General features: G+C 29.4%; 2 long non-coding RNA genes across 2 annotated transcripts; both read right to left on the minus strand.

Annotated features, from left to right (window-relative positions):
- Positions 1-15651: 15651 nt before the first annotated feature.
- LOC114387572 lies at positions 15652-16598 on the minus strand. Its single transcript, XR_003661349.1, has 3 exons — positions 16314-16598; positions 16178-16211; positions 15652-15795 (listed from the first exon to the last, which is right to left on the minus strand). It is a non-coding gene; the product is annotated as an uncharacterized LOC114387572 (long non-coding RNA).
- Positions 16599-17199: 601 nt separating this feature from the next.
- LOC114387686 lies at positions 17200-17806 on the minus strand. The gene is made up of 3 exons (XR_003661378.1): positions 17592-17806; positions 17412-17476; positions 17200-17258 (listed from the first exon to the last, which is right to left on the minus strand). It is a non-coding gene; the product is annotated as an uncharacterized LOC114387686 (long non-coding RNA).
- Positions 17807-27988: the final 10182 nt, after the last annotated feature.

The raw sequence follows: 27988 nt of genomic DNA on the forward strand, positions 1-27988 counted from the left end.
CAATTGAGTAGTTGTGTGTATTGCATAGTTCATAGGTAAAGTGTATATGATTTATGAGGCATAATAACATGTTAAATTGAGATTATACCATTGTGATTGAGACCGAGTGTATGTGATAAATTGAGTATGCATTGACTTGTAATATATATGTGCATTGACATGTTGTGTACACTGAGTTGTGAGCTATGAATCACACAATCACATGACTATAAGACCCTTTAAGGGCGACGAGTTAATGCATGACGAGTTTAATCATAAGTGCGATGAGATAAAATTATTTTGAGAACAATTGAGGAGTCTTTTGTTTTGTATAGTTCATAGATATAGTATGTGTGCTAAAATGTTTTTTGGGCTGGACCTAAATCAAGAGAGAGAGGAGTACACCCAGTTTGAGTGCTCTTTTAAGCATGTGTCGATCCCACATGGTTGGAGCATTCTTGCAAAATAGTGTGACCCTTACTGGTCTTCCTATGATTTTACCTAGTGAGAGTGACACTTGACTTACTAGTGTATGGTTTGTCTTGTCATGTACTCCTAGGCGCCCGATGTGATTTTTCACTGGCATGGTACCACATTGCATATAGGATTGAGTCTTAGTGTATCTGTTGCATAACACTTATGTATTGATTGATTTAGTGATATTGTGTTTTGATCCTTGAGTACATAAATGATATGAAAACAAATGAGACGTGTTGTGTTGTGATGTGATGTTACATGACAAAGTGGTGGAATGGCGTGAGCTATGTTTAAGTGAGTTGTATTCCGTTTTATATGATATGTATATTTATATGTTGTCTTGTTTCTCTCTATTAGTTAGGAATGTGATAACTCACTCCCTATGTGTTGTTTGTATTTGAATCCTGTGATGATCTCGAACTTTATGTTCGTGGGAGTAGATGACTAAGTGAATTGCTTCAAGGAACCTTGTGCTGAAGGATGTCAGGACACAATGTTCTGATAAGATGTGATATTGGGACATGAGTTTTGTTTAATTACATAGTCTTTTGAGCCAAAAAGTTTTTGACAAGTTTTATTTGGTAATAGTGAAGTGAATGTGAGCCTTTTACCCTTTTGAAATACTTTTATTTAAATGTGTTTTAAAAACTTTTAATTGATTCTGACTTCTTATTCCTTTTATTATTAGTACATATATGTGTGGGGTAGAGGGTATCACACATTTAAATAACCAAAGAAGAAAAATCCCACATATATACTTATAAGAAGTCATAGCTTTGACAAAAACCATTAAAATCCCTAAAACATAAAAAACTTCGTACCCCATTGCCCGGAGGCTCTTCGCTATGCGAAGGTATGGGGGAGGGATGTTGTACGCAGCCTTACCCTTGCATATGCAAAGAGGCTGTTTCCGGATTCGAACCCATGACCAACAAGTCACCAAGGCACAACTTTACCGCTGCACCAGGGCTCGCCCTCATTAAAATCCCTAAAACATATTAAAGTAAAAACTTATAACAATCTACAAAACATAAACCACCATAACAGTAAACGAGCACTTGATGGACAATCTCTGGCGAAATGCCCAGACTCTCCACAACTGTTGCAGCTTCCTCCACGCCACCGCCTCCTCTTCCACCATCACCGTTGTGTCTAGTTCCCTAGACGTTGGTGTCATCGGGGCCAGGGACATCAACAACCTTGGCACGTCCATCAGATTCATATTCAATGGCGAACTCAATGGACTCTCCTTCAGCGAGGCTTCAAAAACCGTCAAATTTGATCTGAGATTGGTGAAAGAAGAGATCCTCACTGGCATTGTCAGGGGTTACGAATCCAGACCCCTTCTGATCATTGAATCACTTCACCTTCCCAGAAACCATACCATTCATCTTGCACCTCTTTTTTTTCTCCATAATTAATTTTTAAAAATTAAAAAAATTCTTACGTATAATCTCACTCAACAATGAGTATACACGACATCACACAACGTATGTCAACGTGTCTAGTTAACGATCACATAAGCAGATAACGGATCTTGATTAAAAGCAGAGACCTTGGATAAAATTTTTCAAATATTAGAGACTCAATTAAAAAAAATTATCAAAATTTAAATACAAAAATTAAATATATATCAGTAAAAAAACACATTTAAATTTATATTGTATTGTGCAAAGAATTACACTTTTATGCGTCTGTATGTCAACAAGTTAAGAATATACTAATTTATGCGTGCAAGATAACTCACCTAGTCACCGTCCAAAACTCAAATGTTTGAAAATAGTACTAGCTAGTAATAATAATCTATTAATCTTAACATTAATTAGATCCGGTCCACGCATGACCATTTGTAGTTGTCTTCTCATTTTGTATTTTGTAAACACGTTAGGTCAGCTACCATACCTAGCTTGCCCCATAGATTATAAATTATAAACTATAAATAAAATAAAATGTCATTTCAAGAAATTGTTAGACCTTAGTAGCCAGTTCCTAGAAGTTGCGGGTCCAATTCGATAATATTCTACTCCCAGGACATAATAATTTAGAAAATGAAAAAGAAAACGAGAATAGATACCTTATCTTGCAACTATTTTTAATAAATTAGATACACTTTGAAAAATTTATAGATATGAATCACTACTATTACATTCAATAATCCAAAAAAATAAAAATCAAATAATAATGTAAAAAAAAATTGCACAGCCTGAAAATCTCGAAATCAATAAATTTTGTAGGGTAAACATATAATATAGTCTCTAAACAAGTAGCAGATTTTTATTTTGTTTCTTATACGTAAAAACTTATTAATTTGATTCCTAAACCTGTAAATATCGTTAATGTCATATCTGTTATCATATTGATTGTTAACTTTTTCTTATGCATTCTTGATTTGGTCTCTATATAGTCTTTGTACGTATAATATATTCTTAATTTGGTATTTTTATATGTAAATCGATAATATGTAAATGTACAGAGATCCATTTTTTTTTGTTAGAAACATATTACGTATACTGATGACGATATCAATTTGGGAACTTACGAAGTCATAGGTGACATCCCTAGCTAAGCCACTCGGGCTACATATATAGTGGATGGTGGGGTGTCAAAGAATTACTAGTACTACAATATAATAATATATTGTTGCCATGGACTCTTTTTAGTCATGCTCCATTAATTACCTTTATTATAATATATTAATATAGCACCTAACTTTCAATATCAGTGGCACCAAATGCTCGCACTACTTTTACACGATGTTGTCATAATGAATATGATTAAGAATTTGATGCAGTTTTTTTCTTCTTTTTATTACAAAATAAAAATAAAATCAAGTCTTCCCAGCACCCACAATCAATAGGATTAATCCTAATCCCAAACATAAACAGACATTTTAGAGTAAAAATCCTTTCAAAAAAAAAATTACATGTACGTACAGTTAATTAATTTCAAACAGTAAATTCATTTAAAAGCAAATATTTCTCTGCTTTATCTTTTTATTCTTTTATTCTCCATTCAACTTTTTTGGAAAAAAATATTTAAAATTAATAATTAATTTTTTAGTTTGATTTGCTAGTTAAACAGAATTATTAAATATAGCAAAAATTCCAACCAAAATTAGTTAATTTACACACTAGTTTAGTGTGATTTAGTTTAATATTCATATTCAATACACATTAAAAAGATTAATTTTGATACATTGTTAATACAATTTATTTTACGCTATTAACCAAATAAAAAGTATTCAGAGTATATTTTTAAAATATTTATTAAAATTTTATAATATATAATGACTTTTGAATGATAATGTAAAAAATATTTACACTATCTATATATTTAAATTAAATTTTTTTATTGAAATCTCAATCCGTAGATCAAAGAGAAGGGATTTTTTTAATAACTTAACGGAATTAATTTATATACTATATCTCAGCTATTATTTTATTAAAACCTCAATCCGTAGATTGTAAATTTGTAATACGATTGCTATTACTATTATATTTCAATATCTCAACTAGGATTTTGTCTTTTGAGTTGAGACAACAGAAAAAAGACAAAATTAGTGGATGTTGGAGTTGCAAAGGAAAGGCGTATGTACCTTAAATAATTTTCAATGAAAAGACACGACTAACCGGCTTCAACCGGGCTTCCTCAACAGTTGAATTTTCATTTTCAAAATTTTCAACTTCAATGATTAGGAATCGATAATGTGTCTGAAAAAATCAGGAAATCGATTAAGTATATTTTATTTACGGATAATTTTTTATTTCAGAATATAAATTCATTAGTTACCAATTATATATATATATAATTGATAATTAATGAATTTATATTTAAAAAAAATTGCTTCAATTTTTGTTGTTCAGTTAATTTTTGCATGTTGGGTATATCATTATTGTCGAATCAAATGCTTATATTCCATTTGCTGATAAAAGACTAATTGAATAAACATAATGAGAATTTTCCGCAAATTGGTAATATTTTTTTTGTAAATACCTAATATATATATATATATATATATATATATATATATATATATATATATATATATATATGATTGCAATTAGATATGCAAATTAATTGGTCGCATTCGGTTGATATCAGTCCGTAACTGTAATAGCAATTCTACAAGGTTATTTTATATATCCTTATTAAAAGGGGTATTGTTACCATAATATTGCATTCTATAGTTTTCAGAATTTATACTGGGTCTTATATTTCATCATTATATATATATATATATATATATATATATAGAAGCGAATTCTATGGGTGACGAAACTAGTTTGCATAATCAGTTTTTGCAGGGTATTTTTCAAGGAAGCGGAACGATATGTCCGTTGTGTATATACTTTATTGTTTTAAATTTTGTGGCTTAAATTGAGTAACTTTTACTTTCTTTCATTTTAAAGTTATGCCTCCTTTACTTTTGAGGTTGTATGCCAATCCCATTTAGATACAAATTAAATTTCTCGCGCGTATTGATGTTGGACGGTGCTAATTTTTTTATATATTTTTCTATTTTTTTTCTTACACTGATTTTTTTCAAAAAAATGGCGTAACAACACAGACTCACGTCTAGTACCATATATTTATTTATTTCTTAGACGCATTATGGGAATATATGAAATCCATTTTTTCTTAATTTATGTCAACCTTGTAGCACTCCAAAAAACGCATAAAACTATTTTTTTTACAGAAAATAGATAAAACTATTAAAAGCATGGTTTAAGACTCACCTTTTTCTTCTGTCTATATTAATTTGTGTGCTTCAATAAGATTCTCCCGCCGACACCATCACATATTAAAGGAAGGGAAAAAAAAATATTTCCATCAAATAAACGTGGTTGGAATAATAGATGCTTTTTTAAAGTTATTCTGCCTCTTGAATATCTTTATTAAGGTAGAAATAAGTTAGAGTAAACTAAAAGTTATCAATTATAAGTCGATCTAATTTTGATTTTTTGTTCTTTTATAACGTTGTCTTTTTTTACAGTCATTTAATTATAACTTTATATATATATATATATATATATATATATATATATATATATATATATATATATATAATAAATTTATTAATTTTTAAAATAATCATTTTAAAATAATTTAAATGATAATTAAATAATAATATAAAATTATTTTATAATTATCATAGACATTAAAGTAAAAAATTACTTACTAAAAAAAATGTCAGAGTATCAATTCTTGTGTCTTAAAATAATTATTCTTGAAGGGATAAAGTATCATTGTGGCTCAATAATCGAAAGTGCCTAAACAAAACAACGCTAAGCTAACAATAATGTATGTTAATATGTTAATTCAAGTGGCCTGCAATGAATTGATTTCTCAAGTAAAGCAACAATCAAGTTTTAGGGTGCGCAACTTGTTAAATTGGCGTATGGTACATTGCACACAAGTTTATGAATAAGGGCTTTAAATAACATGAAACTAGTGGAAAGCCATGCGATGCACGGGTCGGTATTTTATTATAAGTGACATAAATATTATTTGTCAGAGTGTTGTTTGTATCATTAGATTGTAAGTGAATAAATAATATTTGTCACGGTGTTGTTTGTATAATTTTATTGTAAGTGACATAAATACTATTTGTCAATATGTTATTTGTATATAACATAAAGATAATTTGTATGAAGAGTTGATTGTGTTAAAAATATTTTAAAATTGATTTAAATTATATAAAAGAAACAGGAAATAAATTAAAAAATATTTTGTTTTTCAGCAAAAAAAAATTATTTTAGATGTATTTAATTGTGAAGAGGGACTAAATTTTTAAAATAATTTTGTAGCGTTTGTTTAAAAAAATGTTTAGTGGGCATATGAAAGTAATATTTTGATTATAAAAGATAATTTAGACTTATAAAAAAACTATGTTTTAGTCTTTGTTTCAAAAAATGTTTCGGTCTATACAAATAATTTGTTGTTATGTTAAATAATTTTGTTATCTCTATAAATAATAGTATTTAATTCTGATCCTAAATAAATTTTAATTTAATTCAGAAAAAAGATAATTTACTGTAGGCTACATAAATACTATTAGTTATGGTGCTGTTTGTATATAAGATAAATAGTCAGTGTGTTGTTTGTATATAAGATAAATAGTCAGTGTGCTGTTTGTATATAACATACAGATAATTTACAAAAAGAGTTGATTGTGTTGGAAATATTTTGAAATTGATTGAAATTATATAAAAGAAATATAGGAAATTAATTTAAAAATATTATGGTTTTGCAGGGAAAATTTTATTTTAGATGTATTTTATTGTGAAGAGGGACTAAATTTGCATAATTAGTGGGCATAAATACTATTAGTCAGGGTTCTGTTTGTATATAACATAAAGATTGTTTGTAAAAATAGTTGATTGTGTCAGAAACATTTTGAAATTATTTTAAATTATATAAAACAAACATAGGAAATAAATTAAAAAATATTGCGGGTTTGCAGGGTATTTTACTGTAAGGGGCACAAATACTATTAGTCAGGGTTATGTGTTGATATTAGTCAAGGTGCTATTTGTATATAATATAAAGATAATTTGTAAAAAGAGTTGATTGTGTTCGAAACATTTTGAAATTTATTTAAATTATATAAAAGAAACATAGGAAATAAATTCAAAAATATTGTATGCAAACGAACATAAAGACCAAAACGAACCACATACAAATGTGTGGAAAAAAGAACAAAACAGAAACAATAGTAGGCATCAAAACGAACAGAAAGGCATAAATAATAGCAATGTAAATTAGAATCAGACAAAGCTCACGCATATTTTCACTACTTTCAGTCCAAAAGAAACCGAAAAAGATAAACAGACAATGAACACATAACCACAAAAAAAGAAGCAAATGCAAGACAAACCAAAAGTTCACTTTCGTATGAAAATTTTTTTTCCACATTAATATATAGTGGTCTAAGAACACAACATGGTGTGATAGGATTTTTTTTCTGATAAACTAAATCTGAAAACAGATCATGAATATTACACGGTCTATAAAACATAAACACTGGAAGAGGCAACAAATAAATATGAGATCACTATAGCAGGGAATGTGTAAGATGAGCAAAGTAGACAACAATATCGCTTTATCAACAATGTTTAGTTTACCATACCAAAAATTTGTAGTACAACAGTTATAAATTACTAATATAGCAGATTAAATTAAACAGAGTCATTTCATTCAAATTCAAACCATGAAATCTCAAAATTGAGTGATACATTTGTTAACAATGTCATATGACAAAACAAAATCTGAAAGCCAAAATTTATGTGTAACACATGTCAACTGCATCAGAAATATACTCAATGCGCATTTCATTCAAATTCAAACCATGAAATCTCAAAATTGAGTGATACATTTGTTAACAATGTCATATGACAAAACAAAATCTGAAAGCCAAAATTTATGTGTAACACATGTCAACTGCATCAGAAATATAGTCGATGTGCAAAATGCTTAATTGTGGCTCTACCAATAATATTCATGTTGAAAATAAAATAAAAATAACATGTGCATACAATAGTGATTGTATTGTGAGAAGTCAGAAAATAAAATAAAAATGTTTTTATGAACCAATACTCATGTAAGAAAGCATGTACCCACAAAGGTCAGCAGAACAAAAAAAAAACCACAAAATTAAAAATTGAATGATAGTACCCAAAATGCAAAAGCCAAGAGAACAGATGCAAGGCCAATTTTTGATGGGTGTAGTAAAAAAAAAGAAAACAAAAGGAACAAAAGGAGTGAGTGAAAATGAAAATGCCAACACAAAAAAATAAATGTTGTTTCAATTAAATGAGAGGAGAGGGGAAAACATAAAAGACAAAAAGATAGATAAATCAAAGTACATAAACTAAAGCTAATAGTCCCAATTCTTTCTCCGACGGATGACAATTTCCCATATTTTATCAATGGTCCTGTAATAGAAGGAGACTTCATCACCGTGAGAGAAATCATTATCTGCAAGGAATTGATACCATGGTTGTACAACATATTTGCGCCCAACTCCACCATCAACCACGACAACATTCCACTGTAATGGAGGTCCAAATCTTCTGAGAATGGTCATGTGTTGACCGCAGACATTTACATGGGTGATGACACAGTTGGGGAGTCTCTGCATGGGAAAAAAACAGCATGATATATAAGCCTGAATTAATAAGCAACATTGAAGAGGTTTTCATTGTTACCAGTGGTCCTGGTACACCAAGCATTGATTGTGTGATTTCAATTGTCCAAATATGTTGTCTTGACATAACTTCTGGCCTTCCGCAAGTTTGGCAATCCAGTGAGGGAACGAAATAAAGATCAAACATGGATTTGTTGTTTCATGCCAAGAATTTAATCATCACAGATTCAAAAATTGATAAATCTTTTCTGAATTCTTTCAGCCCTTCTGCAAAGTAGACTTTTGCCCGAAGCTGCCTTAGCCTGATTTGGTATATTGTTCCATCATATCTAAAGTTGACAAACTTAGGGTATTCTGGTGCCCATTGTCGGTGGTAAAAAGAGGGCACTTCTATAATGTCCTGCAAATAATCATAGCAAGAAAACAAATATGAAACTATATGAAGAATAAAAACAATTAGTATGTAACATTACCATATCATTGTGTAATACTGCAGTGAACTGTAGGATTAATGGAATTGTGTGAATTGGATATTGAATCTACAGTGAGAGGAAATGCAAAAAATGAAAATCAAGTATGGTACTGAAATAGGAAAGTCCAAAATATCTGGGGAATGACAACAACATAATAAAATGAATGAATAGGACTATCAGTGTTTTGTGGTTTGCTCTAGAATTACAATGTGTAACTATTGTTGAAGATGAGAGATCAATATAGGCCCAAATTCCAAAGTTTAGTAGCATAATTTGCTATCCAGAAACAATTGAGGTAAAGAAGAAGCATAAAAAAAGGGATTGTAACGTGCAAAGTCATGAAGAAACAGAGGAAATAACAATCCTACCAGCAAAATATTATATTTAATTGCTATCTATGAGTGGTATATTCCAAATAAACAGAGCAAATAACAATGGAAATTGTGTATTTGTTGTCTGATGGTAAAAAATGAAGAAAATAATGTTTATAACAGTTGTCAATATTAATGAGTCAAAATATATCCGTGTATGCATTCAAAACATAAAGGAAGAAAGAAGGCTTTGTTTCGTAGCTAGATCAAGATCAGAATAACAGGAGACAAAGAAAACCTAGGTATGACAAAGGTCACGCATTTTTTCAGTATTTCAGTCGAAAGCAATATACATAAAAACCAAATAAAAAATAAAACGATTACATGTAAAGGAAACCAAAAGCTGAGCAAGTAGGAAGCAAAACAAAAACCCATCAACAAAAACCCAAACCGAAAAAGGAAAATAGAGAATGAGCAATGTTCAAAGTAATTTGAGGAAGTAAGCGAGTAATTGGTTTTACATTCACCTTGCTTGTTGCTGATGATGAATCGGAACTGGTACTTGTCTTGGTTGTGCCAGTCGATAACTCTGAAGCCATTCTCCAAGCTGTTTCAGTATTTTATCTTAAAGCAATGAACATTGAATATTTTTCGAAGAAGAGTTTTGTGGAGAATAAATGTTGCAGTGACACAGTGGTTGGTGAAAATGTGAATTGTTGAGCATTCAATGCAGTATGGCAAGATTGGAGGTGGAGAGTCATGTGAATCATTGTGAATCCCTCCACATGTCCTGCCCGGTTTTTTCATGTAAATGAAAATCTGTCTGTTGCTTTCCTGTAATAATTAATTAATATTTTTTTATCTTTTTTCTTCTCTTCTCTTTCTCTCTCTCATAAAATTACTTTTCCAAGAAAACCAAATACATTTTCCCTTCTCTATATTTTTTTTCATTTGTGCACTGATCCCTTTCTCTCACTCCTCATTCTTCTTCTTCCTCTGTTCTTTTCTTACTCTCTCTAGAATTTTTAACCAAATTAGATGATTTATAACTATACATATATGCATGTAAAAATCTTTAACCATTAAAGATGTTTGTGAGAAGTCACCAACAAAAGGAACGTGTACTCATAGAGTTTTGAAATAAAAACCGCAACTTTAGTGTGTTCCTCCACCAAGAACAATATAGAAATCCACTAGGGAGGGAGCAGACATAAAAATCACAGATTTGGTTTTTAAAATCGAAATGTTAGATTTTTTAAAAACACACAAGACAGGTTTAAGGTTTTGGGCTGCAAAAGAATAATTTTTAAAAATTAACCAATGATACAAATATAAACCGAAAATGCAATGCAAGGTGTAGAAGCTCCATTAGCACACAAAAATTTAAACTTTTTGTAGTGTGAAAACTCAGAAAACAAAATAAAGGGAGAACACCCGATAAAAATTAAAGCTTTTGTCTTGGGAAAAATCATAAAACCCAAATTTTTTTTGATGAAGATGAAAAAATTCAACCATAAACCCACAAATCAAAGAAAACAAACTTGCACTCGTGGAGTTTCCAGATAAAAACTGCACCTTTAGTGTGTTCTTCCACCAGTTGTGCATGCAATACAAGCTTACCAAAAACATTTAAGCTTTTGCACTATAAGAAATAAAGAAACAAAGAAAACGTAGACAACAAAAATCAATCAAAATTAGACAAAAAGAAACGGGCCAAAAATAGATAAAAATGAAACCTTTAATAATTAAACGTTAATAAATTGACAATGATTACGACAAAAACAAATAGAAAATTGAAGTTGATTTGAATAACATGGAAAAATTGATAGCGTAATATTTTAAATTGATTGTTAAGTACATACTAATTTTGTAACATAAAATATTTATTAATTTGAAAATTACGATTATTTCCATATCGTAACAAAATGTTTAAAATTGATTGTTAAGCATCGAATAACTTGAAATGGAAACCAACAATAATACGAATAAAATAGCCTCACTAATTAAACGTCAATAAATTGGTGCAAAATTAATGTTGAGTTATATATAGGTAAAAAAGTATGATTTTAAGATAGCTATGAAATTTGAGATAAAAATGACATGTACCTAATCTTATCATCATTTATTACTTCTCTATTTGTTTACCCCGTTGAATATTAGAATCTTTTGTTATCAACCCCTTTAAAAATTTGATATAACGACATTTACAATAATTGTATTTGTGTTTTATTGTTATTGAGATAGCGTTATAGAAGAATTGTTTTATAAAAAAAATATTACTATAATCATAATAAGAGTAATAAAAAGGAAAATGATAATTAATAAGATAATAATATAATCATAATAAGAGTGATAAAAAAGGAAAATGGTAATTAATAAGTATAGAGAAGGAAAGAGGAGAAGATTTCTGAATAGTAACAGAGGAAGAGAGAAAGTAGTAACAGAGACAAAAGAAAAAAAGATAAGAAAAGTAAGAGTGAAAACGTTTCATGAGAGAGAAAAAGAAGAGAGGAGGGACCTTCTAAACAAAAACCTTCAAGATTGAGGAGGGAAACAGATAAAAATATTAATCATATTTTTAGGCAGTTAAAATTTGAGAGAGTTTATAATGATGGAACACATCACTTAATTATTAACTTTTTTATATATGTATGAATTTATATTTATATAAAATATCAAATTAGGATAAGTTACTTTTTTGTTATATTAAAAATAAAATACATACATATATATATATATATATATATATATATATATATATATATATTTAAATTAATTGTCTTACTTAAAAGGCATAATTTAAATTTTAATTTTATAATGTTGAATGAAATAAATTTAATAGAATGAGAATATAGTATAAAATGTTTATGTTATTAAGAATATATAATTACTTAGAAGGCATAATTTAAATTTAAATTTTATAATGTTGAATGAAATAAAATTAATAGAATAAGAATATAGTATAAAAATGTTTAATGTTATTAATAAAATTTAATGGCCGTTTTAATTATGGTCCGTATAAAATTAATAGACTTATACCAACAGAATATGATAATTAATTTGAATATTATGATTATTCTCATATTTGAACAAAATATTTAAAAATGATTTCTAACTTTGTGCTTGATTTGTAGTTGTATAAAATATATATGCTTTAAAATATGATTTTGATTGATTCAAAAATATATTGTGATTCAATTTTGATTGTTTCAAACAATTTGATTGAATGCAGATAATTTGTAATTAATCAAAATAATTTTTAAAAGGGAAGATGACATGTGATAATTGCATGTTTAAATTTTGATTGATTTCAAATAATAAATATAATTTTTTTTGTATTGATAGTAACATAACATTATATTGAATTCAATTATATAATAAATCAAATGTAATAATGACAAAAATATGATACAATGAAAATAAAAGCCTCTGGAAAAATTTTTTTGGAAAAATTTAACAATTTGAATGAAATAAAATTAATAGAATGAGAATATAGTATAAAATGTTTAATGTTATTAAGAATATTTAATTACTTAAAAGACATAATTTAAATTTAAATTTTATAATGTTGAATGAAATAAAATTAATAGAATGAGAATATAGTATAAAAATGTTTAATGTTATTAATAAAATTTAATGACCGTTTTAATTATGGCCCGTATAAAATTAATAGACCTATACCAACAGAATATGATAATTAATTTGAAGACTATGATTATTCCCATATCTAAACAAAATATTTAAAAATGATTTTTAACTTTGTGCTTGATTTGTAGTTGTATATAATATATATGCTTTAAAATATGAATTTGATTGATTCAAAAATATATTGTGATCCAATTTTGATTGTTTCAAACAATATGATTGATTACATATAATTTGTAATTAATCAAAATAATTTTTAAAAGGGAAGATGACATGTGGTAACTGCATGTTTAAATTTTGATTGATTTCAAATAATAAATAAGAAATACAATTAATTTTTTTGTATTGATAGTAACATATCATTATATTGAATTCAATTATATAATAAATCAAATGTAATAATGACAAAAATACAATAAAATAAAAACAAAAGCCTCCGGGAAATTTTTTTTGGAAAAATTTAACATTTTGAATGAAATAAAATTAATAGAATGAGAATATAGTATAAAATGTTTAATGTTATTAAGAATATTTAATTACTTAGAAGGCATAATTTAAATTTAAATTTTATAATGTTGAATGAAATAAAATTAATAGAATGAGAATATAGTATAAAAATGTTTAATGTTATTAATAAAATTCAATGACCGTTTTAATTATGGTCCCTATAAAATTAATAGATCTATACCAACAGAATATCATAATTAATTTGAAGATTATGATTATTCCCATATCTAAACAAAATATTTAAAAATGATTTCTAACTTTGTGTTTGATTTGCAGTTGTATAAAATATATATGCTTTAAAATATGAATTTGATTGATTCAAAAATATATTGTGATTCAATTTTGATTGTTTCAAACAATTTGATTGATGGCAGATAATTTTTAATTAATCGAAATAATTTTTAAAAGGGAAGATGACATGTGATAAATTGCATGTTTAAATTTTGATTGATTTCAAATAATAAATAATAAATACAATTTTTTTTTTGTATTGATAGTAACATATCATTATATTGAATTCGATTATATAATAAATCAAATGTAATAATGACAAAAATATGATAAAATGAAAATAAAAGCCTTTGGAAAATTTTTTTTGGAAAAATTTAACAATTTGAATGAAATAAAATTAATAGAATGAGAATATAGTATAAAATGTTTAATGTTATTAAGAATATTTAATTACTTAGAAGGCATAATTTAAATTTAAATTTTATAATGTTGAATGAAATAAAATTAATAGAATGAGAATATAGTATAAAAATATTTAATGTTATTAATAAAATTTAATGGTCGTTTTAATTATGGCTCGTATAAAATTAATAGACCTACACAAACAGAATATGATAATTAATTTGAAGACTATGATTATTCCCATATCTAAACAAAATATTTAAAAATGATTTCTAACTTTGTGCTTGATTTGCAGTTGTATAAAATATATATGCTTTAAAATAGGAATTTTATTTATTCAAAAATATATTGTGATTCAATTTTGATTGTTTCAAGCAATTTGATTGATTGCAGATAATTTGTAATTAATCAAAATAATTTTTAAAAGGGAAGATGACATGTGATAACTGCATGTTTAAATTTTGATTGATTTCAAATAATAAATAAAAAATACAATTAATTTTTTGTATTGATAGTAACATATCATTATATTGAATTCAATTATATAATAAATCAAATGTAATAATGAAAAAAATATGATACAATAAAAACAAAAGCCTACGGGAAAATTTTGTAGAAAAATTTAACATTTTGAATGAAATAAAATTAATAGAATGAGAATATAGTATAAAATGTTTAATGTTATTAAGAATATTTAATTACTTAGAAGACATAATTTAAATTTAAATTTTATAATGTTGAATGAAATAAAACTAATAGAATGAGAATATAGTATAAAAATGTTTAATGTTATCAATAAAATTTAATGACCGTTTTAATTATGGTCCCTATAAAATTAATAGACCTATACCAACGGAATATGATAATTAATTTGAAGATTATGATTATTCCCATATCAAAACAAAATATTTAAAAATGATTTCTAACTTTGTGCTTGATTTGAAGTTGTATAAAATATATATGCTTTAAAATATGAATTTGATTGATTCAAAAATATATTGTGATTCAATTTGGATTGTTTCAAACAATTTGATTGATTGTAGATAATTTGTAATTAATCAAAATAATTTTTAAAAGGGAAGATGACATGTGATAATTGCATATTTAAATTTTGATTGATTTCAAATAATAAATAATAAATACAATTTTTTTTTGTATTGATAGTAACATATCATTATATTGAATTCAATTATATAATAAATCAAATGTAATAATGAAAAAAATATGATACAATGAAAATAAAATCCTCTGGGAATTTTTTTTTTGAAAAAATTTAACATTTTGAAACAATAATCTATGGTAAAATTGCAACCAATGCATTTCAGAAAACCATCAATTTGCAAGCTCTTTTTACTTCCCAAATCCCGAAATTGCTATAAATTAAAATAGAGAAAAATGGGATAAAAAATTTCATACTAAAGTGAAATGAATAAAATAACTAATATTAAATAAGTCAGTGTAACATAAAATGCATCTGGAAACCATAATGATTAAATTACAACTTTAAACTGTCAAAACAAAGTAACATAAAAATTTCTCCATCAATCAAAATGGGGTCATCATCAGTCTATTTTTCTCAGAACATGGTAACTCTTTTTCACCTCCTCAGTTGCAGCTTCACCATCTTGTCAAAATAAAAATACTGAATGATATAAAAAACAATCTAAGACTATCATAAAAATTGCAAGAAAAACATTAATTTAATAAAGAAAATCACAATTGATAAAATCCAAATATACAAAATTTTGTTTATGAATTGATAACAAAAAAAAAACACTCGATATCATAAAAATATATCAACTTCGTGAAAATGTCTTTGATCACATGGGTACAATAAAATTGACTTCCAGGTCCATATATTTTATTTATGACATTCAAACATTTTTTGATGGAAATCATCAAATTAAAATACAAATTTAAATAATAATAATAATAATAATAATAATAATAATAATAATAATTAAACCAAAAAAAAGCACTGGGTAGTGTTACCCACACATCCTTACCCACAGTTGCAATTCTACATATTGCTCACTGCATCTAGACAAAACAAATGAAATATATAATAGATATTAGTATTTCGAAGGGAAAGTATCAACTTTGATGACAATGATTTAACAAAATATCACAAAAATCATATACCATAAAAATATAGCAACTCTGCCTTGAAAAAGTCTTTACCATCGCCATTATCTGTTTAGTAGCAAAAATAAATCAGCAATAACTCTTACAGCAAAAATGACAGAAGATAATTTAATAAAAAAAGTGGGAAAATATAAAAATGACACCTTTATTCTTCGACACCTTCAGCACTATCGTTAGCCTGTCTTAAAAATCAAACCACAAAATCATAACTCTTGTAGAAAAAATGGCAAAAGATAATTTTTTTTAAAAAGGAAATTAGGAAAAAAAATAACACCTTTATTCTTCAACACCTTGTCCCAAAAATCATACCACAAAAAATTAGAAAAAAAGGGGGAAAATTAGATAAAAATGTAACTCTTGTAGCAAAAATGGCAGCACATCATTTTTTAAAAAATAAACGAAAAAATAGAACAGAAACAAAAAGAAATCAGCAAAACTCTTGTAGCAAAAATGGAAGAAGATAATTTTTTTAAAAAAAGTAAATTAGGAAAAAAGAAAAAAAAATGACACATTTATTCTTCAACACCTTCAGCACTGTCGTTACGAACCTGTACTCATGTAGAAAACAAAATAAAGGCAGAACACCAAAAAAAAATTTAAGCTTTTGTGTTTACGAACTTGTACTGATGAAGTTTTTGGGATAAAAATTGCAACTTTAATGTGTTCTTCCACCTTCTCTGCATACAACATGCAAAAAAAAATATTGAACCATTACACCACCAAAAAAGGACGAAAACACAAAAAGCTGGGTATAGGAAGCAATAAGCACAGTAAAAAAGGTTCAGTAACACAAAAAAAATTTAAACGTTTGTATTGCGAGAAGTCATAAAACAAAATAAAGGCAGAACACCCAAAAAAAATTTAAGCTTTTGTGTTTTCCAACCTGTAGTCATGGAATTTTTGAGATAAAAATGACAGCTTTAATGTGTTCTTCCAACTTCTCTGCATACAACATACCAAAAAATATATTGAACCATTACACCACTAAAAAAGGACGAAAACACAAAAAGTTGGGCATATGAAGCAATGAGCACGTTGGAGAAAGCTCAGGAACACAAAAAAATTTAAACTTTTGTATGGGCAAAGTGCCGTAACCTCGAAAAAGAACAATAACCTCGAGTCCTATTGTTGCAACCCTTGCATGGGCAAAGCGCTGTAACCTTCAACACCACCGTTAGCATGTCCCAAAAATCAAACCACAAAAAATCAGACCACAAAAGATTAGGCAAAAAAAGGAGAAAAATAGATAAAAATGGAACCTTTATTCTTCAATACCTTTATTCTTTAGTAGCCTATCCCAACTCTTCCATGGACAAAGCCTCGTAACCTTCAGCACCATCGTTAGACTGTCCTAAAAATCAAACCACAAAAAATTAGACAAAAAAAGGAAAAATAGAATATTGACGTGAAACAAAATATGGACGGACGCAAAAGAATAAAGGAGGAGAAACAAAAACGGCATAGATGCAAAAGAATAAAGGAGGAGAAACAAAAGCGGAGAAGAAAAAAAGGAGAAGTTGAGGAAGAGAAAAAAGGGGAACTGAATATTGATAGAGAAGAAAAGAGAAGAAGTTGAGGAAGAGAAAGAGGAGGGGAAGAATCTGGACGGATGCAAGAGAAATGCAAGAGAGAGAAGAAAGTTATGGAATTAAGGAAAATTAAATGGTGCGGTGAAATCCGGCAATTAGAAAGTGACACGTGGCTTGGTGGTTGTGGAAATAAGGAATTGCAACAACTGGCACAAAGAAGAGAGAAGGGGCCTTATAAAACACAAACCTTCAGAAAAGGATGGAGCCTTCACGTGGCAATGAGCAAAGAAGCATAAAAGAAGGCCTATAACTGGACAGGTGTCAATAGGACAGAGAATAGGCAGTGGACAGGTGTCAACAGGACAGAGAAAAAAGTAGTCAGGGCCTTGTTTGTATAATTATATAGATTATTAACAATGCCTTCACTTTATGGGAATGAAAAAAATTTCACTTACTTTGAGAATTGGGATCAATTTCAACTACCATGTCAAGAAAGTGTGCAGACAAAGTTTGATTTAAGCATAGATAGGATGTATTAGCATCTCAATATGAAGTGTGTTTCTTTTGTATCCAGTATCAACCAACATGACTAAAACATATTTATTGTTGGTTGATTTTGTTAAGACCATTGTAATCTAATAAGGATGGTTAGCAACTAACTAAATAATTTGTTAGTGGGTCATAACAACTTGCTCTTTAGTTTTTTTATTTTACTTTTCCTTGTGTGTATAAATATACACCCCACAATATAGTTGTGAGTGCAGAAAACAGATTACAATCAATAATATTTTCTCTACCACTTTCCTTTGCTTTACTCTCTATTGTTTGTTGCTTGGTTCTCCAAAAAATTGGTATCAGAGTCTTGGTTCTGCATCAAGAATTCAAGCAAGCCGCATGAAGAGGGTGAATCAACATAGTAGGAACAAAAATGGCAAGCAACAACGGAATTCCTGGAAATCTTCTGATTCTTGATGGCAAGAATTAGGATCGCTGGTGTGCACAGATGAAGTTGTTGTTTCGATTTCAAGATGTTATTGAAATGGTAGAGAATGACATCCATGAATCAAGTAATTCCATTGAGGCATAGAAAAAGGAAGCAACAAATAGGGATGGAAGAGCCTTGTTCCTCATTCATCAATGTGTTGACCTCAACATTTTTTAAGAGATCCAATCTTCCTCATCAGCAAAAAAGTTTGGGATATTATTGCTAAATGTTACACTAGAGGAGACAAGGTTAGAAAGGTGAAGCTTCAAGCTTTGAGAAGGCAATATGAATTGCTTCAAATGGGAGCAACTGAGAGAGTAGCAGATTACATAACAAGAGTCTTGAATTTGGCCAACCAAATGAAGGGGCGTGGAAAGAAGATTACAGAGCAAATGATCATAGAGAAAATTATGAGAACCTTAATTCCCTGCTTTGACTACATTGGAGTTGCAATTGAGGAGTCAAAAGACATTGAAGTCATGAAGGTTAAAGAGCTACAGGGTTCCTTAGAGGCACAAGAACTGAGATTGATCCAAAGAGGTGTTGTGAAACCTGCTGAGTGATAATTGCTATGCATACGTAATTTGAATATTTAAATCACATAGCAATTATCTAATTTTCCTCTCTTTTATTGCTTCTTTTGTGTTAAAACATTAAGAATTTAGCTTCTTATGAATTTTTATCCAGTAGATGCTAAAATTAGTTAATTTATAGTGTTTTTGGGTGTATTTTTTTTTGGTAGAATTACACAACAAGAGGCCTGGAAGAAGGTTGAAAAACTAGAGCAGCACGCTCAACGCGTCAAAACAACCGTTTAGTGCGAGGAGTCAACTTGGAGGCTAGACTTAGTGCGTCTTTGGCGGCTTAGCCCGCATCTGGTGGCTTAGCTCGCATCTGACAGTTTAACGCGTGATCACTTATGTTAGCTGGACTTTGCATATGTGCTTAGCGCCCACATGCAAGCTTAACGCACAATCAATGTCGAAAAACATGATTGTGCTACGTTTTCAAGGAAAAAAAGGAGAAACCAGAGGGCATTTCTTTTGGGGACCAAAATAAGGAGCTTAGGCATGAGAGAAGAGGGAGAACCCACTCACTTGGGGACCCTTCCCTCCATTTTCTTCTATTCTCTTCCACACCTCTTGTTTCCTTTTTGTATTAGTAAGTCTCTCATGACAATGAGAAGCTAAACTACCCATTGTTGGGAGCTCAATAACCAAATACTCTTGATGTAATTATTCTAACTATCTATTTAATACTATTTTGATATTATTGTCTCTTTTCTGTGCTTAATATCATGTTTATTATGGTTTGATCACTCATGCTCATGTAGTGTTATAGGGTTTATGCATTGGAAAATGTTTATCTCCTAAGAACTTGAAAAAAGCATCTAGGTAATCCATGTTTAGGGATAGAATGGTATTATTTAGTCTTATTTATGCATCTTTATTCTTAAAGCAAAATTATTTGATGTAGCTCTTAAGGGATTATGAGTGAAATTAGGTAATTTATGCTTTTTCACATAAGGGATCATGGTTAGGTAGGTTAGCGGATGAAGGTAATCAAAATAACGTTAAATAGTGAAAAATCCTTAATGTTGCGTCAATAGTAGTTTCGGTAGGCTGAGTCCTAACACGTTCCGTAATTCTGCTTCAACCAACAACTCACTTCTCGAGTGTTTGTATGCTATCTCTTTAATGTACTATGCTTAATTATCTTTATGTTGAATTTTACATTTCATATCATTATTCAACCAATATCGAATTTAATTCATGAATTTCTTAAAATTGGACATATACAAACTTTGAGTACAGTCGAAGTCCCTGTGGACTCGACACTCTATCTTACTATTTTAAAATATTACTTGGACGAATTAGTACACTTGCCAATGAGTTAACACTAAGAAAGCCTTGTAGGCTTAGATATTCAAGAAAGGAAATGGTGAAAAGAAGAAGTGGAAGAAAGGAAAAGGAAAACATTCAGTAATTAGCATTCGAACCAGAAGAAAGGAAAGGGTGAAGAAAGGTATGAATGAGTCTTCACAAAAAGGCACTTCAAGATTTGCTAACAGTGATGGAAAAAAGGGTTTTGACAAAAGAAAGTTTCAATGCTTCAACTGTGAGAAATGGGGTCACTATGCTTATGAGTGCTTGCATAGGAAAAGGAAACAAAATAGAAACAGTGGCGAAGAGGCAAATGTAGCTCAAGAAGGCAACTCAGATTCAGATCATGTCATTCTAATGGTGACTATTAGTGGGGGTGAGCACAATTCTGATTCTCGATTCTTGACATAGGTTGCTCAAACCATACTACAAGTCACAAGCAATGGCTGATTGATCTTGATGTTTCAAAAAGAACTCAGATCAAATTAGCAGATACTAGTGCACTAGTTGCTGAAGGAATGTGAAACATAATAATCAACAGGAAAGATGGAAAGAAGGAAATGATTGAGAATGTTTTGTATGTGCTAGGCATGAAGTGTAATTTAATGAGTGTGGGTCAACTAGTAGAGAAAGGTTTTTCAGTGATCATGAAGCATGAATCACTAGAGTTGTTTGATCCATCACAAAAATTGGTGTTGAGGTCTCCCCTCTCTAAAAATAGAACCTTTTAGACGATCATTAGACCTGCTGAAGTGAGATGCCTTGCTATAACAGAAAGTGAACAAGAGAGCTGGTTATGGCATTAGAGGTTTGGTCATCTAAACTTTAGAAGTCTTAATCAATTAGAATCTAAGAAGATGGTACTAGGAATTTCAAAGTTAAGTGAACCTGGAACAGTGTGCGAATCATGCATAGTAGGCAAACAACCTAGTTTGAGTTTTAATCATCACTTGCCTATGAGAGCAACGGCTATTTTGCATCTAATTCATTCAGATGTATGTGGTCCTATGGAAGTGTCTTCCCTTGGTGGCAACCTCTATTTCATCTCTTTTGTTGATGAATATAGTAGAAAGATGTGGATATACTTGATCAAACACAAGAGTAAGAGGTTTGATGTCTTACAAAAATTCAAAGCTATGTCTGGGAGGCATAGTGGCACTATGATCAAGAGTCTAAGGACTGATGGAGGGAGAGAGTATACATCAAGGGAGCTTGAGAACTTATGTGAACAACTTGGCATACAACATGAGATTACACCACCCTATACTCCTCAGCATAATGGCATAACGAAAAGGAGAAATAGATCTGTCCTCAATATGGCTAGAAGCATAATGAAGCAAAAGTCAATTCCGCATTCTTTCTGGGGTGAAGCAGCAACAACTGCTGTATATCTGCTAAACTAGTGTCCCACTAAGAGGTTGAAAGAGGAAGTACCTGAAAAATACTGGTCAGGAAGGAAACCTTTAGTAAGTCACTTGAGAGTGTTTGATTTCCTGTGCTATAAGCATATAACAGATGCTAGGAGAAGGAAGTTAGAAGATAAGAGCAAACCTATGATCTTGATAGGGTATCACATAACTAGTGCCTACAGGTTGTATAGTCCAAAAAAGGGAAAAAAATTGAAGTGGGCAAGGATGTCATAGTCAATGAGAGTGAATCTTGTACATTATCAATGGATTGTCCCTCGGTAACTTAGTTGATAATTTGAGATGAATATTTTTGTTGATAAACTAGTTGATAATTTTTTATAAATATTTTCGTTAGTAATTATTGACAGATAATCCATCGATAACCTAATTGATCTTTACTAATGAAAATATTTGTCGGTAATTATAGAGGAGTATTTTCTGTGGATAATCCTTTAAAACTTACCCGTGAAATATGTAGGAATACCAATGAATTTTTCTTACGACGAAATTACTAATGAAAATTTGTTCATTGCTAATTTATCAAAAATCCATATTTATCAATGGATTTTCCTGCTTGCCGATGAATTTGGGCAGTCGACCATTAAGCTTTCTTTTGTAAATTAGTTTATTTGGATGAAGTAGTTTTTTCCTTTAATTTTTAAAATTACCTATTTAAGAAGAAAATAAGAGTAAGCAAAAAGATGTACAAAATAATTGAAAAGAAATGCACGAAGTGCAAATCAAAGAACATATTAAAGAATGTCTATAAAAAAACATTGAATAATATTTTTTAAACCTTTGTCAATAAGAGGAAATTAAAAAAAAAGTGAATAATGGAGTAATTAAAGAAACTTTTATACAGCACATTACATCAATAATAGTTGACTTCTGAACCTTATTAATATCATTTTTGTGGGTCGGTGTATATAAACCGCATATCAGATGTTCGTCATTATCTCCATGTGAGAAAAACCTTACACCCAATTAGATGCTAATGAAGTATTTCAGCGAATTTTATGCTTTTTTAACTAAAAATATTGTTTGACTGATAGTTAAGACTAACTTCTTTGACCAATAAAAACTATTAAAATACATTATATATGTTTTCTCTTAATAAATTTAACCTTTTTTCTATAAATATGGTAAAAAAATTGAATCCTTCAGCATACTTTTAATCATTCTAATTAGCATATTTAAGAAATTTAATCATTTATTAATTTATCAATTATATCAAACTTTATTGATCCATCAAATTTTATCCTCATATAATAAATTAACAAATAAAAGGAAAAAATATTAAATCACATGACTAGTCAATTTTTAATAAGATCTTTATTTTCAATCACTTTTTTCTATCCATATGAATCAAACTTAAATTCTTACTTATAAGATTTGAACTTAGTTCGACATATTAATTGGTCTAATAAAGAAAAAAATTGAAAGAAATAAAATAAAGTTTGGAAATATTATTTCTGTTACTTATAAAATTTGAACTTAGTTCGACATATTGGTTAATAAAGAAAAAAAATTGAAAGAAATAAAACAAAAGTTTGGAAAATTATTTCTGTGGAACTAAAGTTTAGGATATGATTCGACAAGTGCTCATTCTCAACTTGCGAATATTTTTATACGATCTCAAGGTACAAATCAATAGCAATGTTTTGCCAATAAAATTATTGCACATTCTCTTTCTTTCTCTGTGGTTGGAAATGAAAGGGCACCTGACTGTCCCTTTCGTTAACCTTTCAAGTTTCCAATCAATATTGATATCTTATTAGGTCTTTCATTTTCATCTCTTTTGTGCACTTGTGATCCCAAGTTGTTTGGTATCTCTGACTATCTCACGAGTTGGGGCAGCTACAAGCAGGTGCTCCATGCATATATCTATTTTCTATTTATGTAGAGTTTTAAGTTATGATTATGATGATTTGTTGGTCCACATGATTTTGTTCTATTATATGGTTGTAGGGCATGCTTCGCTGTTCACATCACAACCTTTATCTGCGGAAATGACAACGTAACAACGTATCGTTGATTCATTTCACACACTGAAGTTAGGTATATATTATGGAGGTAGTGTAGAATATATTCACATTTAAAAAAAGTATAATTCGCGAAAAAGTTTACGTTCTAGTTCTAGAAAGCCCAAGATTGAAAAAAAAATTGGACCGAAGCCCAAATGGTAGGAACACTTCTATGACTTTTATTCAAAGTATATAATTGCATTCAAAGAAATATGATTAGGGTGTCATTGGTATTTGAAAGTCTAAATAGTTTTATACTGTTATTTGATTATAAATTAATGTTGGTATGAATATAATTTTTAATATATTTTTTTAAAGTCAACAAATTATCATAAATAATAATTTATAATTTGATAACAGTATAAAATTATTTTATACTATTAATTTATAATTTTTTTTCTTATATTGTTAGTTAATTGGCAGGAAAATTAAGAATATATTTGATAAGTATTAAATATATTAGGGAATATTGTTTTTAAAATTTAAATAATAGTTAAAAAAAAAAAGGTAAGAGTGAGCATGAAAGTTGCTGGAGTTTTCAAGTCAACAATAACTTCCAATGTTTCAAAGGAAAAGTAAGGGTGTGTTTGATTTGTATTTTCGTTTTTTGTTTTCATTTCCTGTTTTTATTTTCTGAAAACTGTTTTCATTTTCAAAAGATTAGAAGTCTGAAAACATGTTTGATTTGACTTCTTGAAAATTGATTTAGGCATTTCATCTATTCAATAAGAATGTATGCTCTGGGAAAATTGGTTTAAGCATTTCAACAAAAACCTTTTTAACCCTAGTACACAAGACTGTGCCATCACCACCCTCCACTGTGTCGTCGAACCATCCCTGTTTGTCGGTGTTGCACCTCACCACCAACAAGCAGTTGAGGACGTCATGAAACCTACCCAGAAGGAAACAAAATCGTTGAAGCTCCAACATAACCACTAACTAGACTAATTTAGGTTGCAATAGGGTTTTGGTGTGATAGGTGACGATGCACAAGGAAAAAATAAATTAGGGGAAGAAAAATATAGTCTGGGTTGAAGCGCGTAAACGCTATCCTTAGAGAGAAAACGCCCCACTGCACTGGTAGGAAAATTTGATTGCGCTCCTCTCCCAAGATACGACAACCCGTTGGTTCCAATCGTGTGCAGCGAAAGGATCTCCGAACCTTCTAAACACCAATGCTCTTGCTCTCACAAAAATAAGTTTTTTATAAGAAAAAGAAAGAGATAACTTTTTTGGGAGAAAGAAACCAAACGTTGCTCTGTATCTTTTTAGAAAGGAGGAAAGAGAATATATAGGCACAGGCCACCTTAAGCAACAAACAAAATCTGACCATTGGAAACTAACCTACAGTTGTCAAAAATAAATATAACAAACTAGTTGACTCATTAAAACAAAATCTTAAGAAAATCTAAAATAAATATTTTATTTTATAAAATAGAATTAATATATATTTATAAATTTCAAATTAAAACACAAATATTTACCAACATTCCCCCACATAATTTAAAATTTTAAAATATATTTTCTAAAAGATAATTTGTATAAAAACATAAGAGAAAGAGCATGTGATATTGTATTTCGGTATAAGTAACCTTCCGGGTTTGAGCCTTATACCTAGTGTTTATGAACTTCCATTCGAGAAAAATGTAGTGACTTGATTGTTTTGAACTACATATTGATTAACCAGACTTTAGTACACAACCCCTACAATATTGGCGTTCAATTAGGTTCTAATTAGTGGTAGCGCGTTACACGGCCTTGCGCTTGTATCTTGTTTCGTGAGTGTCACTTCAATATTAGCCCATATCTCACAGTGGCGGCCCCACCACCACACTCACTAGGTGAATCCTCAAAGAGTGGGCTGTGACCCCCACCCCTACAATAATTGTCATCGGATTCATTAAGAGGTATTTTTTTTTACCAAAAATACACATATATAAATATCTCAACCTTAATATTGCCACAATTTATAATACACCTCGTCATAGGAATGAGAAACGGAACAGCTCCGCCAAATTTCATTTTGGTGTACTTTAGTCAATAAACAATTTCGTTGTTACCCGTTGAACTCCATTCATGGGATCACCAATCACACGAAGACAGGTGTCCATTGTTGTAACTAAATAATGGGCTTTAGTCTCATTCCCCTCGACGAATCAAGTACTTGTTGACGCGTCAACCCTTTTGTGAGCGGATCCGCAATATTATTTTCTGACCTAACAAAGTCAAGAGAAATGACACCATGAGAAATCAAATTTCTAATAGACTTATGTCTCACCCTTAAGTGTCTTCTTTTTTCATTAAAATTTTTGCTAGTAACTTTAGATATAGCAATTTGACTATCACAATGCATTGGAATTGGAGGTACAGGCTTATTCAACAATGGCAAATCACATAACAAATTTTTAAGAAACTCAGCCTCACTAGTAGCAGTATCCAAAGCTATAATTTCTGCTTCCATAGTAGAACGTGAAATAATAGTTTGTTTAGCAAATTTCCATGATACTGCACCACCAGCTAAAATAAAAACATAACCACTTGTTGATTTTGTTTCATCAGAATCAGAAATCCAATTTGCATCACTAAACCCCTCAATTACTGCAGGAAAACATGTATAATGAATGCCATAATGATGGTTCCTCTTAAGTATCTAAAAACTCTTTCTAATGCAATCCAATGAGAATGATCAGGATTATTAGTATACCTTCCTAATCTACTAACTGCATATGCAATGTCAGGCCTAGAGAAGTTTGTCAAATGCAACAAAGAATCGATAATTTGAGAATATTTATGTGAAGAAATTCCTTTACTCAAATTTTTCTTTAACTTGATGGATGAGTCATAAGGAGTAGAAACAGGTTTCACATCAAAATAGTTAAACTTTTTCAATAGCTTTTCAACATAGTGTGATTGGGTTAAAATCATGCCATCATTTTTCTTTATAAGCTTAATACCCAAAATCACATCTACAGGACCAAGGTTCTTCGTATCAATATTTCTAGACAAGAAAGACTTCACATCATTTATGAATTGCATATTACTACCAAATATCAATATGTCATCCACATACAAACATAAAATGACACATCCATTATCATCAAATTGTTTCACATACACACATTTATCAGTATTATTGATTTGAAAACCATACGAAAGAACAACTTGATCAAATTTTTCGTGCCATTGCTTTGGAGCTTGTTTCAAACCATATAAAGATTTAACAAGTTTGCAAACTTTCTTTTCCTTCCCCTGTTCTACAAAGCCTTCAGGTTGACTCATATAAATTTCTTATTCTAATTCACCATTTAAAAAGGCAGTTTTTACATCCATTTGATGAATTTTTAAATTAAAAACACAAGCAAGTGCAATTAAGACCCTAATGGTAGTAACTTTAGAAACAGGAGAATATGTATCAAAGAAATCTACACCTTCTATGAATATGTATTAAAAACTTTGGATATATTTTTTTTCCTATGAGTGTAATAAAAGTAAAACATAAGGAATATGAGTTGAATTTACTATAAATTTTATGGCGAACATCTCTCTTAAACTTTCCTATCCTATCCCTATCTCTCAGGTATAATTAACAGGGAATCCTTTTTTTCGAGGTTGTGAATAAGTGATGACGATTGGCAAAGGATCATCGAGCAAATGTGGACAGACTTCTCATTCCAAGCACGAGGGTAATTTAGGTAATAAAATTATATTGTAATCTCCTTGTCCAATCCTGATCCATTTTCCTCACCAACAAGGATTCTCTCCAGCTCTTCAAGTGGACTTCACTGCCTTTTAATTTCTTTTTCTTTTTAATTAATCTAGTTTAGACTTCCTCTTTACTTTCA

This window comes from Glycine soja, chromosome 15, assembly GCF_004193775.1.
Source record: "Glycine soja cultivar W05 chromosome 15, ASM419377v2, whole genome shotgun sequence".
In the NCBI taxonomy this organism is placed as follows: domain Eukaryota; kingdom Viridiplantae; phylum Streptophyta; class Magnoliopsida; order Fabales; family Fabaceae; genus Glycine; species Glycine soja.